Here is a 19,074-nt window from a genome sequence, read left to right on the forward strand (position 1 = left end):
TCCACTGCCTTCCTGGGTCACAGCAGAGAGCTGGACTGGAAGAGGAGCAACCAGGACAGAATCTGGCACCCCAGGCAGGACTAGAACCTGGGGTGCCAGTGCCACAGGCGGAGGATTAGCCAATTGAGCCATGGCACTGTCCTATTCATGTATTTATTCTATCAATGCTTATAAAAATTGGATCACACAGAGGAACTGATTTCTTATTAGTTGCAGAAATTTAGTTCCCACTCATGGTTTTGACCAGGCACAGGCCTTACTGTTGCACAAATTTGAGTACTGAATTAGTGAACGTGAGCTTTCTCATTGTCTCTTTCCTCTCCCTTATTCTGTCTTTTTTTTAATTTTATTTTATTTAAACTTTTATTTAATGCATATAAATTTCCAAAGTACGACTCATGGGTTACAATGGATTCCCCCCCATACCGTCCCTCCCACCCACAACCCTCCCCTTTCCCACTCCCTCTCCCCTTCCATTCACATCAAGATTCATTTTCGATTATCTTAATATACAGAAGATCAGCTTAGTATACATTAAATATGGATCTCAACAGTTTGCTCCCACACAGAAACATAAAGTGAAAAATAATAGATGATTTTTTTAAATGATGATGAAATCAGAGCAGACCTATTGTCATGTTTAATCCCAGTGAGAGTCAAGTTGGGAATTGATAATTCCTTTTTTTTTTTTTTTTACAGAGGATCAGTTTAGTATGCATTAAGTAAAGATTTCAACAGTTTGCACCCCCATAGAAACACAAAGTGAAATATATTGTTTGAGTACTCGTTATAGCATTAAATCTCAATGTACAGCACATTAAGGATAGAGATCCTACATGAGGAGTAAGTGCACAGTGACTCCTGTTGTTGACTTTACCAATTGACACTCCTGTCTATGGCATCAGTAATCTCCCTATGCTCCAGTCATGAGTTTCCAAGGCTATGGAAGCCCTCTGAGTTCTCCAACTCTTATCTTGTTTAGACAAGGTCATAGTCAAAGTGGAGGTTCTCTCCTCCCTTCAGAGAAAGGTACCTCCTTCTTTGATGCCCTGTTCTTTCCACTGGGATCTCACTCGCAGAGATCTTTTGCCAGAGTGTCTTGGCTTTCCATGCCTGAAATACTCTCATGAGCTTTTCAGCCAGCTCCGAATGCCTTTAGGGCTGATTCTGAGGCCAGAGTGCTATTTAGGACATCTACCATTCTATGAGTCTGCTGAGTATCTCACTTCCCATGTTGGATCACTCTCCCCTTTATTTACTCCATCAGTTAGCGTTAGCAGGTACTAGACTTGTCTATGTGCTCCCTTTGACTCCCAGTCCCTTCACCATGACCAATGGAGAAAGAAGGAAAGGCAGAGAGAGAGAGGTCTTCCAAGTGCTGGTTCATTCCCCAGTTGGCTGCAGCTGCCGCCAATCTGAAACCAGGAGCCAGTAGATTCCTCTGGGACTCACACATGGGTGCAGGGCCCAAGTACTTCTACTGTACATCTTCTACTGCTTTCCCAGTCAGAAGTGGAGCAGCTGGGACTTGAACTAGTACCCACATGGGATGCCAACACTGCAGGCAGTGGCTTTACCCACTATGCCATAGTGGCGTCCCCTCTCTCCCTTTTTTCTGTCTCTGATTCTCAAATAAATGAGTAACAAAATAAATGGCCATTGCAAGCAATTGAAAAGTGAATGAGTGAATGGGCTTTGTTTTTCTGTCCCTATCCCTGTAGTTCAAATAAATAAATCATGAAGAAAATGGGATGCCAGTGTTGCAGGAAGCAGGTTAACCTGCTATAATACTTTTCCTGCTCCTTTTATAATATAATTATAATATAAAAGTTTAGAAATGCATAAGAGAATCAGTTTTCTGTAAAAATGGGATAATTTTGAGCATCTAGCACAAGCATTAAAAGACATAACTTTAAATTTTAAAGCAAGAGTGTATACCAAGAACTCAAAGAATACCAAGTATGCTGGTTTCATAATGAGGTTGAAGTACTTCTCAAAGAAGGTGAACATAATCCTAATGGCAGAACATATTTCCTTAAATTGATTGGAAAGCATACAAAAAATGATGTATGGGACATTTATGGGCCTTCTGTGGTACTGAGAATCTGAAGATACTAGGTTTTCTTAGGAATCTGTGGAAACCTGTCATCATAATGTGCATATAAAAGATTTGGGAAGGGCTGAGATTGTGACAGTATGTTGAACCACTTCCTGTAATGACAGCATTTCATATGGGCACCAACTTGAGTCCTGGCTGCCCCACTTGTGATGCAGCTCCCTGGTACTGTGCCTGGGAAAGCAGCAGATGTTTCTTTGCACATATCTGGGAGACTCATTTGGAGTTCTGTGCTCCTGTCTTTACCCTGGTACAGTGCAGGCGTACACCTTCCGGATAGGTTAACGCCGGCGAGACCTCGGAGACACCAGACGCGTTTATCGGCTTTTCAGCTTCCACTTTATTTTTCAGCAGACTCGCGTTACATGTCGCGAACGCCCGCCCTGTTACTGGCATTCATTCACAACTCCTTCATTCACCACTCCCACTTACTACTGGCGTTCATTCACAGCTCCCGCCTGTTACCGGCGTTCATTCATAACTCCCGCCTGTTACCGGCGTTCATTCACAACTCCGCCTGTTACCGGCGTTCATTCATTCCTCCGTCTTTTACCAGCGTCAATTCACTCCCCCCACCTTTTACCAGCGTTCATTCATTCCTCCGTCTTTTACCAGCGTTCATTCATAACTCCACCTTTTACCGGCGTTCATTCATTCCTCCGCCCTTTTACCAGCGTTCATTCATAACTCCGCCTTTTACCGGCGTTCATTCATTCACTACTCCTGCCCACCGTCCACCTATTTATATATGATTCACGGAAAACATGTTACCAACTAAGTGTGGGAAACATGCAATAACAGGATGCTTAAAGTCAAAACAGGATCTTGCAATTAGCAACGGGCAGGGTGGAAAAAGCCCAGCACTAAACTTCTTGTGCTTGTACATGTCGGGAGGGGCACAGCTGGCCAGGCTGTCCCGTTCCCCGACAGTACAGCCCTTACCATTGCAGCCATTTGGGGAGTGAATAAGTGGATGAATACTTTCTCTCTCTCCATCTCTCTTTGTAACTCTGTCTTTAAAAAAAATAAATCTTTTTTAAAAGTTTTTTTATTTATTTGAAAGAGAGAGAGAGAGGTAGAGACAGAGAGAGAGAGAGAGGTCTTTCATCTGCCAGTTCACTCCTAACTGACTGAAATGCGTGCAGCTGAATCAATATGAAGCCAAGAGTCCAGAGTTTCTTCTGGGTCTCCTATGCAGGTACAAGGACCAAGTGACTTGGGCCATCCTCTGCTGCTTTCTCAGGCACATTAGCAGGTAGCTGAATCTGAAGTGGAGCAGCTGAGACTTGGCACCCATATGGGATGCTGGTGACACAGGGCAAGGCTTTAACACACTGCACTACAGCACCAGCCTCTAAAATAAACAAATCTTGAAAACATTTAAAGGAGGTGTTTTTGCTTAAGAAACCCCACAGATCTCTATAGCCATTCCCCTGGAAAAACTGAACATGCAGCAACCAAAAAATGGATGCTGTTTCTAAGTTATGGTCCTGCCTAGGGGATACACACATGTCCTCTTTTGGTACCTATAAGTAAGTGATCCAATGAAGTTTTCCCATCTTCAAAGCTGAATGATTAAGGAAGCAAGAAACCTCACTTTTATAAGAAATGATGATGGCTGCTGGGAAGTTTGCAGCTTATTACTCAAATAAGATAGTTGGTAAGTATTTTTTACTAAGTGTTTCTCAACTTTTATAAATATTTACTTAGTTATGAAAATGTTTATTATGTTCTCCTTGCAAGGCAGAATGAAAGTAACAGAGAAATAGAAAATGAGAGAAAAGTCCTCCATCTACATGTTCATTGCCCAAATGCCTGCAACAGTAAGAATGAGGCCAACCTGAAACCAAAAGCCAGTAAATCTGTTTGGGTCTTTTAAGTGTGTGGCAGGCTCCAACACACTTAGAATCATCATTGGTTGCCTGCCAGGACACATTATCAGGAATCTGTATTGGAAGCACAGTAGCCAGGACTCATCTGGTACTAATGTGGAATGCATGTATCCTCAGAAATGGTTTGACCCACTGCCTGACATCACTTGCCCCTTCTCTCCACTTAAAACAATTAACATAGTTAAATGTATGAATTTGGGAAAGCTTCCTTTGTTTTATTACCTTAGTGTATTATGAAGAAAAAGATATATAGGGCAACACTGAATACCTTTTACTGACCTATTCAAATGCTATTCCACTAAGAAATTGCATTGCTTTTACTTGAACATTCTACAAGTAACATTTATATATGGTTCATGGATATAGTTTTTTTTTTTTTCTCATTTCAGCCCACAGAAGGGATGACCTATTGGGAACCAACTGGAAAAGTCAACAAATAAATTTGAGGTAAGTTGTAATCACAAACAACAACTTAACACACAAGAGAGTTAAAAAGCAACACTTAGCTGGTGCCGTGGCTCAACAGGCTAATCCTCCGCCTAGCAGCACCGGCACACCAGGTTCTAGTCCCAGTCAGGGTGCCGGATTCTGTCCCAGTTGCCCCTCTTCCAGGCCAGCTCTGCTATGGCTGGGGAGTGCAGTGGAGGATGGCCCAAGTGCTTGGGCCCTGCACCCCATGGGAGACCAGGAGAAGCACCTGGCTCCTGCCTTCAGATCAATGTGGTGCACCAGCTGCAGCGGCCATTGGAGGGTGAACCAATGGCAAAGGAAGACCTTTCTCTCTCTCTCTGTGACTGTCCACTCTGCCTGTTAAAATAAAAAAAAGCAACACTTAATTTCAGCTCAGGCCATATTTTTACTGAAAGCTGAGACATATAATTTATTTCACAATTTGCTTCTCCCTAGGAGGCCTGATGAGATGTGAGCTGCAGAGAAATCTGATGGCACTAATGTATCTGGCAACTCAAGTGAACGTTGGGAGCCCATCAGGCAGCCTCACAAGATTCAGCCTTTTCAGCAGGTGTTTGAACACAGTGTAAAAGGCAAAGGGTTCAACAGGAAAAGGGTGTTCTTTACAAATGAAAGGGCTCATATGGGAGACACCTGTAATAAGTCAGTTGGCATTGTAGGAAAGACAACTGAACATGTAAAGAAAACTTTCCAGAAAAAGTCCTACCTCAGTAAACCTCAACAAGCACACACAGGAAAGAAACTTTATGAATCTTTTGAGTATGAGGAAACTCTCATTTACAAATCAGATTTTATCACAAGTCAAAGAACACATACAGGAAGAAAACCTATTCTTGTAACCCCTGTGGAAAATCTTTCAATTGTAAATCCTGCCTTTCTATCCATCATGGAACTCAGAAAGGGGAAAGGCCCTCTGGGTGCAATGAATGTGGGAAAGCCATTTACCTGAGGTCAGATACTACAAATCACATGACTCACACAAGATACAAATCTTTCACATGTAAAACATGTGGCAAAGCATTTTATTGGAAGTCACAACTCATTCTACATCAGAGAATTCACACAGGGGAGAAACCTTATCAATGTAATACATGCGGAAAAGGCTTTCATTGGAAAACAATCCTTATTTAACATCAAAGAATTCACACAAAGGAGAAATCTTACAAATGTGATATATGCAGAAAAGCGTTTTCCTGGAAGTCAAATCTCACTGTACATCAGAGAATTCACATAGGGCAGAAACCTTATGAATGTAATAAAGGTGGAAAAGCCTTTATCCAAAAGTCAAATCTAACTTCACATCAGAAGATTCACATAAATGAGAAACCTTATGGATGTGAAATGTGTGAAAAAACCTTTCGCTGGAAGTCAAACCTCACTACATATCAGAGAAAATTCACACAGGGGATAAACCTTTTGAATTCAATACATGTGGAAAAGCCTTTTCCCAAAAATCACAACTCATTGCACACCAGATGATCCACAAAAAGGAAGAAAACTTATGAATGTAGTACCTGTGGAAAATCGTTTTTCCAGAAGTCACAACTCACTCTACATAAGACGGAGTAGATTTATAAATGCAAAATGTGTGGAAAACCCGTTTGTTGGAAATCACAACTCTTTACCCATCAGAGAATGCATAGATCAGAGAAAATTTATGAATGCAATACATGTGGAAAAGTCTTTTGTAATAACTCACAACTCATTACACATCAGAGAGTTCACACAGGGGAGAAACCTTATCAATGTGATGAATGTGGAAAACATTTTCCCAGAATTCAAACTTCAGAAGGCATCAAAGAACTCACATGTAAGAGATAACTTGTCAGTGCTATGGATAAGAAAAGACTTTTTGCCAGAAGCTACATCTCAACAGAAGGCAAAACTCACAAAAAGGAAGAAACACCTTTTAATGAAGTGATTATGAAAATTCCTGATGCCAGAAGTCAGTGTTAGGCACACATCAAAGAACTCACAGGTGAGAAAGCATGTGAATATAGGAAAACTTTCTACCATAGCCAGATCTCACTATCAGGGATCTTAGAGGAAGAACTCTACAAAGGCATTGGAAGTGGGCAAAGCTTTTACTCTGAGGCAGATTTCAACAAGCATCAGCAAAATTATCCACAAAATTATTAGTACATAAAATAAGTGCTAGCAAAATTACTCAATATTATTCTGCAAAACAGTAATGAAGGTGGAAAAATACCTGTTTAACATCACATCTCTGCAGGTATTAGGGAATTCACATGAGGGTGTAACACTGTACTGCAGAGGCTGGCTATGCAGTCTTTGAAATCTACATTAGTCTCTGTGCCATATAATCTGCTGTTTTGCCTGCACTTATTATGAGTAGGGGGCGATATCCACATGTAATTTTTTGTAAGTAAATACTCATTCTATACTACTCAGTTTGAAATACAACCCTAACATTTGCAAAGTATTTGGTACAACTCTTTCACTGCCTGCACATGAGTCTTCCTCCATTTATTCTAGTACAGATCAGTAATGTGACCACAGTTGTGTTACCTCACATGCCAGCCATAATGCTGTACTATTAGAGTTGGATGTTGGTTTTTTTTGTTCTAGGTAGGATTTGTCTTGTGGCTTTTTCAGTCATGTGAATCGCAGATTTGTGTGTAGACTGCCTCATTTGTCCATATTACCAATCTATTTATAGATTGAAGAGGATTCATAAGTATTGCTTTGGTGGCCAAATGTCCAAACTATCTTCCTGGGATTGTTTCTGGGCCAATGTTTAATTTTTTTTTCCATTAAAAGACAATGACAGAGCAAAACATGTACACAGAGTTCTTATATTCACTACTTCACTACCACAGATGGCTGAAACAGCCATGTCTAGGTGAGACCAAAGCCAGGAGGCCTAAATTCCATTTTAGCCTCCCACATGGGTGGAAGGGCCCCAAACATATGGATCATTAAGTACTAACTTCATAGGAGTATTAGCAATGTAGTGACAGAAACAAAGTAGCCAGGACTCCCAGCTAATACTTAAATATAAAATGTCAGCATTGCTCACAGCAGCTTAACTTATTGTTCCACAGTGCTGGCCATAGTTCTTTTTATTTTTGTCCTTGTTTGTTCTGTAGCTCTCTTGCCTCTCTACTGTGGTTATGCCTGTTTGGAGTCATTTACCAATGTTCTGACTTCTGTTTTATTTCATTTTACTATCTGATGATATAGGCAGCTTGCTTTTCTAGTTTTTTACATGCAGTACTATGTTGTGAACTTGCAATTTTCCTGCTTTTAAAATGGCTACAATATCTGTAACTGTGCCAGGATGAAGACAGGAATCAGAAACTTCATCTGGAACTCCCACATGGGTACAGTGGCCCAGACATATGATCTGGGAGCAGTATTGGAAGTGGATCAGCCAGAACTTGAAGTGATGGCCAATATAAGATGCCAGCACTGAAGACAGTGGCTTTACCCTCTAGGCCATAGTGCCTGCCCTTTTATAAATTCTATGAAACATGTAAAAACAATTAACATCAATATTTCTTAAACTATTCAAAAATAGGAGAGAAATAATTCTTCAAAATGCATTCTATAAGGTCAGCATTACCTTTAAACCAAAACCAAAGATACAACAAAAACTCAAATTATAAACTAATATCCTTGGTAAGTACAGATGGGAAAATTTACAAAAATACTAGTACATTAAAAGGATTGCATACTACAGTCAGAAGAGATTTACCCCAAGGATACTAGTGTGTTTTTACATACACAAATCACTACACATGACATGCTATAACAACCAAAGTGCAAAAATCGTATGTCATTCTCAATAGATGTAGAAAAGGCACTTGATAAAAATTAAGAGTCTTTCATAATAGGAACTCTGAACAAATCAGGTACACAATAATGTAATAAAGGACATATACAACAAGCCAACAGCTGACACCATATTGAATGTGGAGAGGCTGAAGAATTCTTCTCCAAGATCTGGAATAACACAAAATGATCACTTTAAGCATTTCTAATTCTTTTGACAGGTAGAGTGGACAGTGAGAGAGAGAGAGACAGAGAGGAAGGTCTTCCTTTTGCCGTTGGTTCACCCTCCAGTGGCCACCGCGGCCAGCATACTGTGGCCGGCATACCTTGCTAATCCGATGGCAGGAGCCAGGTACTTATCCTTGTCTCCCTTGGCGTGCAGGGCCCAAGCACTTGGGCCATCCTCCACTGCACTCCCTGGCCACAGTAGAGAGCTGGCCTGGAAGAGGGGCAACTGGGACAGAATCTGGTGCCCCAACCGGGACTAGAACCCGGTGTGCCGGCACTGCAAGGTGGAGGATTAGCCTAGTGAGCCGCGGCGCCTGCCAAGCATTTCTATTTAACATAGTATGAAAAATCAGGTAGCAATTAGGTAAGAGAAAGAAATAGACATTCAAATTGGAACAAAGGAAGTCAAATTGTCACTGGTGGGAGATGACATGAGCACATACATAGAAAACATCACATACTCTAACAAAGATCTTTTAGAATTAATAAAACAAATTTGCAAGATAAAATGTCAAAATATAAAAATCAGTAGCAGTGATTTATACTAATAGCAAGTTATCTGAAAAATTTTAAAACTATTCTTATTTCCAATTACTATAAAAATACCAACCTAGGACTCAGTTCAACCAATAAAGTAAAAAATCTCGACAATGAGACCTAGAAAACACTGATGAAAGAAATTGAAAAGGCACAAAAGAAATGAAGACATCTATGGCCATAGATTGGAAGAATAGATATCAGTAAAAGATCATATTAACCAAGGCTGCATAACGATTTATGCAATTCTTATCAAAATGCCAATGGCATTTTCATAGAACTAGAAAAAATATTAAAATTAATTTAAACACATGAAAGAGCCCCAAATAGCCAAAAAATATGTTGAATAAAAAGAATACAACAGGATATATTTATATTACCCAAATTTAAAATATTTTTTAAAGCAAAGTAACAATGAGGTTTCCTCTTACTCCAGTTAAAATGGCTCTCATGTGGATATCAACAAACAACAAATACTAGTGAGGATATGGGGAAAAGGTACCCTAATCCACTCTTATGGGATGTGAACTGCTCTAGCCACTGTGAAAGACAGAATGGAGATACCTCAGAAATCCAAATATAGACCTACCATATGATCCAGCCATCCTATTCAGGGGAATTTACCCAAACTTCCAGAAATCAGCATATGAAGGAGTTATCTGTACCCCTATGTTCATTGCAGCATAATTCACAATAGCTAAGACTGGCAATCAACTCAGATGTCCATCAGTTTTTTTTTTTTTTGACAGTCAGAGTGGACAGTGAGAGAGAGAGAGACAGAAAGGTCTTCCTTTACAGTTGGTTCACCCTCCAATGGCCACTGCGGCCAGTGTGCTGCGGCCAGTGCACTGCGCTGATCCAATGGCAGGAGCCAGGTACTTATCCTGGTCTCCCATGGGGTGCAGGGCCCAAGCACTTGGGCCATCCTCCACTGCACTCCCGGGCCATAGCAGAGAGCTGGCCTGGAAGAGGGGCAACCAGGACAGAATCTGGTGCCCCGACAAGGACTAGAACCCGGTGTGCCAGTGCCGCAAGGCAGAGGATTAACCTAGTGAGCCACGGCACCAGCCTCCATCAGGTTTTGACTAGAAAAAGAAACTATGCAATATATACACTATGCAGTATCCTGTATTTTGCAACAAGATGGGCACTATCAAAACCGTTTTACTAAGTGAAATAAGCCAGTCCAAAAAGGACTGATATCATATGTTTTCCTTGATCTGAGATAACTAATAGAATACCTGAAATGCAATGTAGTGAAATAGACATTTTGAGATTTGATTATTTTATAGCTCCTGTCTCTCCCATTAAGGAACAGTGTTTTTTTTTTTGTTTGTTTGTTTTTCCTCTTCATACTATTTGTTGAATTCTTTTGTTTTGTGTAAGGTTAACTATATGATCTTTAAGTAATTTGAACATAGATCTTGGTAAAAATTAGGAGTGGGAATGTAAGAAGAAAGAGGAAGAAGGTTTGGAGTTTGGGCAGGAAATAGGGTAGGGATGAGTATCACTATGTTTCTAAATCTGTATATAGGAAATACATGATATTTGTATAACAAACAAAATTTAAAAAATAGAGATTTCCATTGGGCATGTGTGTGTATATATATATATATATATATATATATATATATATATATATGGGATATATATATGCCCAATGGAAATAAGTGTATATATGTGTATATGTATATGTGTGTATATATATACAAGTGTGTATATATGTGTGTATATATATAGGGGATATATATATATATACATGCCCAATGGAAATAATGGATATATATATATATATGTATATATATATATATATATATATATATCCCATATATATATCTATATATATCTATATATCTCCAATAGTGGCATTGCTGGAACATGTAGTAGTTCTTTCAGATTTTTTAGGAATATTAATCCCTTTTTTGGGGGATGTACTTAATTACATTGCCACCAAAGTACACAAAGATGCCCCTTTCTCCTCATCCTCTCCATCACTCATTGTCTTTGCCTTTTGGGTAAAAGGCAATATACTTAGAATAAAATAATAGCTTATTGTAGCTTTCGATTAGTTATAGTGAGCCTTTATTCATTACCCTGTTTTTCATTTCTACATCTTCCTTTGAGAGATTTGTGTTTAAATGTGTTGTTCATTTATAAATTGTATTTTTTTTGCTATCAAACTGTTTCTCATATGTATTAATCATTAGCACCTTTTCAGATATATTGATTATAAATATTTTCTCCCATTTTTTTAAATTTATCTTTTTATTTTTAGAAATTGTTGCTTCATTTCTTAAAATGTTATATAAGTTATACAAGTTTCATGTATTTGATACATAAAAATTTAGTAACATAGTAATACACCCACCCTAACCTCCTTCCTGCCCATGCTCCAACAATTTTTTCTCTTCATTCTCCCATTCCCACTCTTAATTTTTATAAAGATCTATTTTCCATTTACTGAATGATCATAAAGTTAACCCTACATTAAGTGAAAGAGTTCAGCAAATTGTATGAAGAAAATGATGCTGTCCCTCAACAGAAGAGACAAGGCTGTAAATAATCATCAAATCTCAAAATGTCCATTTCATATAATACATTATATTTTAGATACACTATTAACACTGATCAGGGAAAATATATGATATCTGTCATTTTGTTTCTGAATTATTTCACTTAAAAATAGTTTCCAGTTGTGCCCATCTAGTTGCAAAAGTGGGAAGCCACATCATATGGTAGGTCTATATTCAGATTTCTGAGATATCTCCATACTGTCTTCCAGAGTGGTTACACCAGTTTACATTCCCATCAACAGAGGACAAAATAAGTCTTTTGAAGATATATTTGCTTTCCCATGTTTATTACAGAACAATTTTCAGCAATTAAGAAATGGAGACAACCTAAGTGTCCATTCACTGATGAATGAATAAGGAAAATATGATACATATAACCAGTGGAATACTATTATGCCATTAAATGATTTAAATCTTTTCATATGTAAGAAGATTGGAGGTACAGGTAATTATTTTAAGTGAAATAAACCAAGCATAGAAAGACAAGCATTGCACGATTTCACTCATGTGGAATCTAAATGGTTGATCTAATGTAAATTAGGTATATAATGGTGGTTACCAGAATCTGGGGAGTGTAGGGGGGAAGTGAAGGATGGAGAAAAAATGATAAACTGATACTAAGCCATAGCTAGATAGGAGAAAGAATTTCTGGTGTTCTATTGTATAGTCGATTGACTATAGATAATGACAATGTATTATACATTATTCTAAAATAAACTGGGTGAAGGTTGATTGACTATATATAATGACAATGTATTATACATTATTCTAAAACAAACTGGGTGAAGGGCTTTTCAATATTTTCTCCATAAAGAAATGATCTTTGAGGAGGTAGATATGTTAGCCCTGATTATACATTAAATTATAAATATATACAAATATCAAGTCATAACATGATATTCCATAAATATGTATAAATTTTTGTGCTCATTAACAAAATTTTTTTTTCAAATTATTACAGAGGACGAAGGAAGGAGAGGGAGGGAGAAGCACATAGGAAGAGGGGAGAAGGGAGAAGGTAGAATCAGGAGGAGGGGAAAGGAAAGTGATGGAGGAGAGCAGGGTGGAAGGAATTAAAGAAGGCAAGCAAAGCCAAATATTGAGATTAAAAACAAATGGTGAGTCAGCCTGAGCATGCCCCAAATTACACATCTCTTCCCTCTCTTATTCCCACTCTTACGTTCAACAGGGATCACATTTCAGTTAATTTTCAACACTCAAGAATAACTGTGTGATAATTACAGAATTAAACCAGTCATATCAAGTAGAACAGACAAAAAAAACTACTATGAGGGATAATGTATTAAGTTGTCCATCAGCAGTCAGGGCTATGCTGATCAAGTCACCATTTCTCATAGTGTCCACTTCACTTCAGGAGGTTTCCCCTTTGGTGTTCAGTCAGTTGTCCCCAATCAGGGAGAACATATGGTATTTGTCCCTTTGGGACTGGCTTACTTCACTCAGCATGATGTGTTCCAGATTCCTCCATTTTGTTGCAAATGACTGGATTTCGTTGTTTCTTACTGCGGTATAGTACTCTAAAGAATACATATCCCATAATTTCTTTATCCAGTCTACCGTTGATGGGCATTTAGGTTGGTTCCAGGTCTTGGCTATTGTGAATTGTGCTGCAATAAACATTAGGGTGCAGACCGCTTTTTTGTTTATCAATTTAAACTCCTTTGGGTAAATTCCAAGGAGTGGGATGGCTGGGTTGTATGGTAGGGTTATCTTCAGGTTTCTGAGGAATCTCCAGACTGATTTCCATAGTGGCTTGACCAGTTTGCATTCCCACCAACAGTGGGTTAGTGTCCCTTTTTCCCCACATCCTCACCAGCATCTGTTGTTGGTAGATTTCTGTATGTGAGCCATTCTAACCGGGGTGAGGTGAAACCTCATTGTGGTTTTGATTTGCATTTCCCTGATTGCTAGTGACCTTGAACATTTTTTCATGTGCCTGTTGGCCATTTGGATTTCCTCTTTTGAAAAATGTCTATTGAAGTCCTTGGCCCATCTCTTAAGTGGGTTGTTGGTTTTGTTTTTGTGGAGTTTCTTGATCTCTTTGTAGATTCTGGTTATTAACCCTTTATCTGTTGCATAGAATAAGAGAGGGAAGAGATGTGTAATTTGGGGCATGCTCGGGCTGACTTGCCCCAATTGGTAGAGTTGGAAACATACCAGGGGATTCCAATTCAATCCCATCAAGGTGGCATGTGCCAATGCCATCTCGCTATTCCAGGTGATCAATTTCAGTTCACAATTGATCATAATGAAAGGACTGAGAGTCAAGGGGAGCACATGGGCAAGTCTAGTATCTGCTGACACCAACCGATAGAATGGATAAAGGGGAGAGTGGTCCAGCATGGGAAGTGAGATGCTCAGCAGACTCATAGAATGGCAGATGTCCTAAATAGCACTCTGGCCTCAGAATCAGCCCTGAAAGCACTCGGATCTGGCTGAAAAGCCCATGAGAGTATTTCAGGCATGGAAAGCCAAGACACTCTGGCAAAAAGATCTCTGTGAGTGAGATCCCAGTGGAAAGAACAGGTCTTCAAAGAGGGAGGTGCCTTTCTCTGAAGGGAGGAGAGAACCTCCACTTTGACTATGACCGTGTCTAAACAAGATAAGAGTCGGAGAACTCAGGGGGCTTCCATAGCCTTGGAAACTCATAACTGGTGCATAGGGAGATTACTGATGCCATAAACAGGAGTGTCAATTTGTGAAGTCAACGGCAGGAGTCACTGTGCACTTACTCCTCATGTAGGATCTCTGTCCTTAACGTGCTGTACACTGAGGCTTAATGCTATAACGAGTACTCAAACAGTATATTTCACTTTGTGTTTCTATGGGGGTGCAAACGATTGAAATCTTTACTTAATGTACACTAAACTGATCTTCTGTAAAAAAAAAAATTATCAATTCCCAACTTGACTCTCACTGGGATTAAACATGACAATAGGTCTGATCTGATTTCATCATCATTTAAAAAAAATCATCTATTATTTTTCACTTTATGTTTCTGTGTGGGAGCAAACTGTTGAAATACTTAAGGTATGCTAGGCTGATCTTCTGTATATTAAGATAATCAAAAATGAATCTTGACGTGAATGGAGGGGGAGAGGGCGTGGGAAGGGGAGGGTTGTGGGTGGGAGGGACGGTATGGGGGGGAAGCCATTGTAACCCATGAGTCGTACTTTGGAAATTTATATTCATTAAATAAAAGATAAAAAAAAAAAAAACAAATGGTGAACAAGAAAATATTGTTACCAGCTTTGTGCAGACAAAATGGAAATATATAAATTCATGCAAATAGAGATAAAATATTAAAATGCACCTCTTTTTCAACATTCATTGATTCATTAATTCATTTATTAATTTTATTAAATTATACAATTTGTATTACCCTATGCCAAAAATTGGAGGAGAGTAAAAAAGACATTGTTGTTTCAAATGAGATACTGTCACTGAGAATGATATTACATTTCCTTTTTAAAAGATTTATTTTATTTATTTGAAAGGTAGAGTTACAGAGAAAAGGAGAGAAAGAGAGATCTTTCACCCACTGGTTCACTACTCAAATGATTGCAATGACTGGGCCTGGGTCACTCTGAAGCCAGGAGATTCATCTGAGGCTTCCATGTGGATGCAAGGGCCCAAGGACTTTAGCCATCTTCTGCTACTATCCTAGGTGCATTATCAGGGAGCTGAATCAAAAGAGAAGCAGTCAAAGCTAGTGCCACTATAAAGCAGCAGTTTTACCTGCTAAGCCACAATGCTGCCCCTTTTGATATCTTTAAAATCATCTTCACTATATTTTCAATATCAGGTAAACAATTGATTGTTTTAAATTAAACTGTCACTACACTGATTGGTTGCTTGCAAAAAGTAAAAGAAAAATTTTTCTTAATAAAGATAGGATCATTCAGAACCTTAAATTATGTCTGCATTTTTTTTTCATGCAAAGTATCTAAAATACAACTTAGATTTAATAGACATGCTGGGAAGAAAGATATATGAAACAGAATGACTGGAGATCTATATATTGGAGTTACCAAGACTAGAATATAGATAACTGACAAATATTCAAGAGTCATGATAAAACAGTTTTCACAGAGAAATAAAAATTTAGTATAAAAATCACATAGAAATACTTTAACACAAAAACAGAAAGACTAAAATAAGTCAGTGAATGAGATTAATAACAGTTTAGAAAAAGCTAACGTGAAAGAGAAGTGGAATACTTGCTGGCCTTCAGAATTCATGGAGGATTGGCTCCAATGCCACTCACAGATTTCCAAATTCATGGATTTCTAAATCTCTTATATAAAATGGCATAGTATTTATACATAACATATTCACATCTTATGGTACACCTTAAATCATCTAGATTTACTTAAATACCTAATAAAATGTAAATGCTATGAAAATAATTATTGTATTATTGAAAGAATAATGTCAAGAAATATTTTTTGACAGGCAGAGTGGACAGTGAGAGAGAGACAGAGATAAAAGGTCTTTCTTTTCCATTGCCCCCCCCAAAAATGGCTGCTATGGCTGGCGCGTTGTGGCCAGTGCACCGCACCAATCTGAAGCCAGGAACCTGGTGCTTCTTCTGGTCTCCCATGCGGGTGCAGGGCCCAAGCACTTGGGCCATCCTCGACTGCCTTCCCAGGCCACAGCAGAGAGCTGGACTGGAAGAGGAGCAGCTGGGACTAGAACCCGGGGTGCTGGCACCGCAGGTGGAGGATTAGCCTAGTGAGCCGCCGCACTGGCCAACAAGAAATCTTTGAATGTACAATTAAATCTAACATGTAGATTTCATTTTTTGAAAAATTTTTATTTTAATTGTTTTACTTTTCCAAATGCAATTTTTAGGTATAATCACTTAGGTGCTTAAATGAATACATAAAAGACCCAGAGGGGATCTTACCAGTACTCTAACAAGGTGAAGTATACAAATCCCTCTTTTTCCCCTAGCTTCCAGCTTTGCAAGAGGGAACACCTAACAAAATTCAGTTCAGTATATCGCTATACTAGTTCTGTGCTTTGAAAAAATATCTGGTGACATATGAGTCTGATACATCAAATGCTGCTCTTTCCCTTAAGACTTCTAACAGTAGTTATCATTTCTAGTGTGGCCCTTCAGGATAATGAATAATGACCAAGGGATAAAAAACTTTAAGGTAAAAGCAAGACTATATCATGTCTTCCCAGATTTTTTGAAGCAGATTGTCAAATTCTTAAAAAAAAGTCTGAAAAAGACTGCTGCTATATTGTTCAAAGAATTGCTTTCCTATAAAATGGACTTGGCCTATGTAGCTCATTCCATAAACACATTTAATATAAAACTCTTCATATTTTTAGCAAGGATAAGTAATTTTAAAGATAAGTAATGGAGTTTTTATTCCATTGTCCTCTGGTATTTTAGTTTATTGAATATTTTTCTAACAAACATTTTGAACAGTTTATTATCATTTTCTCTTTGATTACCTACCAGTTACTTAACTATGTGTTTTTTGTTTTGTTTTGTCTTGTTTTAAAGACAGAGTTACAGAGAGAAGTAGAGACACAGAGAGAGAGAGAGAGATCTGGTTCACCCCCCGCAATGGGCAGAGCTGTGCCGATCTGAAGCTAGGAACCAGGAGCTTCTTTCAGGTCTCCCACATGGGTGCAGGGGCCCAAGGACTTGGACCATCTTCTTCTGCTATCCCAAGCCATAGCAGAGAGCTGAATCAGAAGAGGAGAGCTGGGACTAGAACCGGTGCCCATATGGGATGTCAGTACTTCAAGCCAGGGCTTTAACCTACTGCACCACAGTGCAGGCTCCTCAACTTTTCTTTTCAACATCACAAATACAATAGCTTAGAGTTAGCCTTTCTGCTTTTGTTTTTGAAAGTAGATCCTGGAGATATTTAGAGTCCTAACTGGAGATCTAGCAATTAAATAATATAATTTAATGATACACCACTGTCTCCTGTTTTCTTTTTTAAATTTATTTGACAGGAAAAGTTATAGACAGTGAGAGAAAGAGAAAGAGAGAAAGGTCTTCCTTCTGTTGGTTCACTCCCCAAATGGCCGCTAAAGCTGGTGCTGTGACTGAAAGAGCTGGACTGGAAGAAGAGCAACTGGGACTAGAACCAGTACCCATATGGGATACTAGCATAGCAGGTGGAGGATTAACCAAGTGAGCCATGGCACCGGCCCCAACTACGTGGTTTTAAAAGGTAATCTGCTTTAAATTCTCAAAGTCAATACTAAAAAAAGTATAGAGCTTATCCTAATTGTTAACATTTACAAAACATATAGTTCATTCAAATAAAAAATAATACTTTTTTGTAAATAATGCATACAAAGCACAAGAGCTTCTTAGTATATTTAGTGAAGCCAAACATTTTGACATCAACAAAACATCTTTTTATCTTAAACTAAATTTTCAAACAGCATGCCATTTAGTTCATACTGAACTAAATTTCCAAAACAATATGATTTTTGTTTAATGATTTGCATAATTTAATCTTGATAGGTACTTCAGGAAACATATAGTTTTACTGTCATAGTTTTGATGAGAAGACATAATAAAAATAATATAGATACCACTGGAGGATTAACAGGACAAATAATAGAGATGTTACAGAAGGGCAAATCCATTGAACCAAAAGGAATTCTTAACAGAAGTTCAATACTTTTACTAAGTTCAATAGGAGAAATGACCAAAAAAGATGTTTGTAAAAACCTAAGCCCACAAAAGTGTATCAGAATTCAATCTTAATAATATTGCAGATTTTCCTCCAATTACAAAAATCAGGAAAGATGAAAGGTGTTTCTGATTTAGAATTATTTTCTAAGAACATTGGATTCATTCTCAGAAATGTGTTCTAGCCATTTGCTTGCTCAGAAAGCTCCAGCTTCAATGTTCATACTTATTTTCTAATGGGGAGCAAAGTCTAGAAGTAATTAAAGTCTGATAAAAATGGATGGTGATCTTCAAGTACAGGCCATTTGGACTTTGTAATGAAGTCATAGTTATGACAGGTCACTACGTCTGAGGTTCATTTCCTATCAGAAGGAAAAGTAAAAGAAGTCTGGTTTATTTCCCCTACCTTCTTAACAGTAACTAATAGATTTTACAAATCAAGCACCTTATAATGTGACATGAAATCCTTTAAATCTGAAACAATATCTTAACAGTCTCAATTTTTGAAATAAAAATCAGATAATCAATGAAGTTTTTAAGTAATAAACTGTGCTACCCACAATATTTAGGTAAAAACTGGCTCATAAATTTAGGCTGAGTTTTCAATAGAAGATATTTCTTCTTTGATTCATATACAATAAAACATTTTAATATTTAATAAGAATCTCTGTTTCTGTATATTGGATCCAAAGTGTGTTATGTTTTAAGTAACAACTTGCAGACAATTAACTCATATTCTGGATATCCAAACGGTGCCTTCATATGGGA

General features: G+C 38.2%; 1 non-coding gene across 2 annotated transcripts in view; it reads left to right on the forward strand.

Moving 5' to 3' along the window:
• The window catches only part of LOC127486635 (uncharacterized), a 31,274-nt gene extending 13,510 nt beyond the window's left edge, over positions 1 to 17,764 (forward strand). The window contains exons 4-5 of one of the 2 annotated variants that reach the window (XR_016228654.1): positions 4,398 to 4,455; positions 17,616 to 17,764. This is a non-coding gene — a transcript (uncharacterized LOC127486635). Of the gene's footprint in view, positions 1 to 4,397; positions 4,456 to 4,914; positions 5,294 to 17,615 lie in introns of those variants that run through there. The other variant, XR_011381632.2, reaches the window with a different exon arrangement.
• Positions 17,765 to 19,074: the final 1,310 nt, after the last annotated feature.

Source organism: Oryctolagus cuniculus, chromosome Y, assembly GCF_051225735.1.
Source record: "Oryctolagus cuniculus isolate XC-2025 breed Fujian yellow rabbit chromosome Y, ASM5122573v1, whole genome shotgun sequence".
Classification (NCBI taxonomy): domain Eukaryota; kingdom Metazoa; phylum Chordata; class Mammalia; order Lagomorpha; family Leporidae; genus Oryctolagus; species Oryctolagus cuniculus.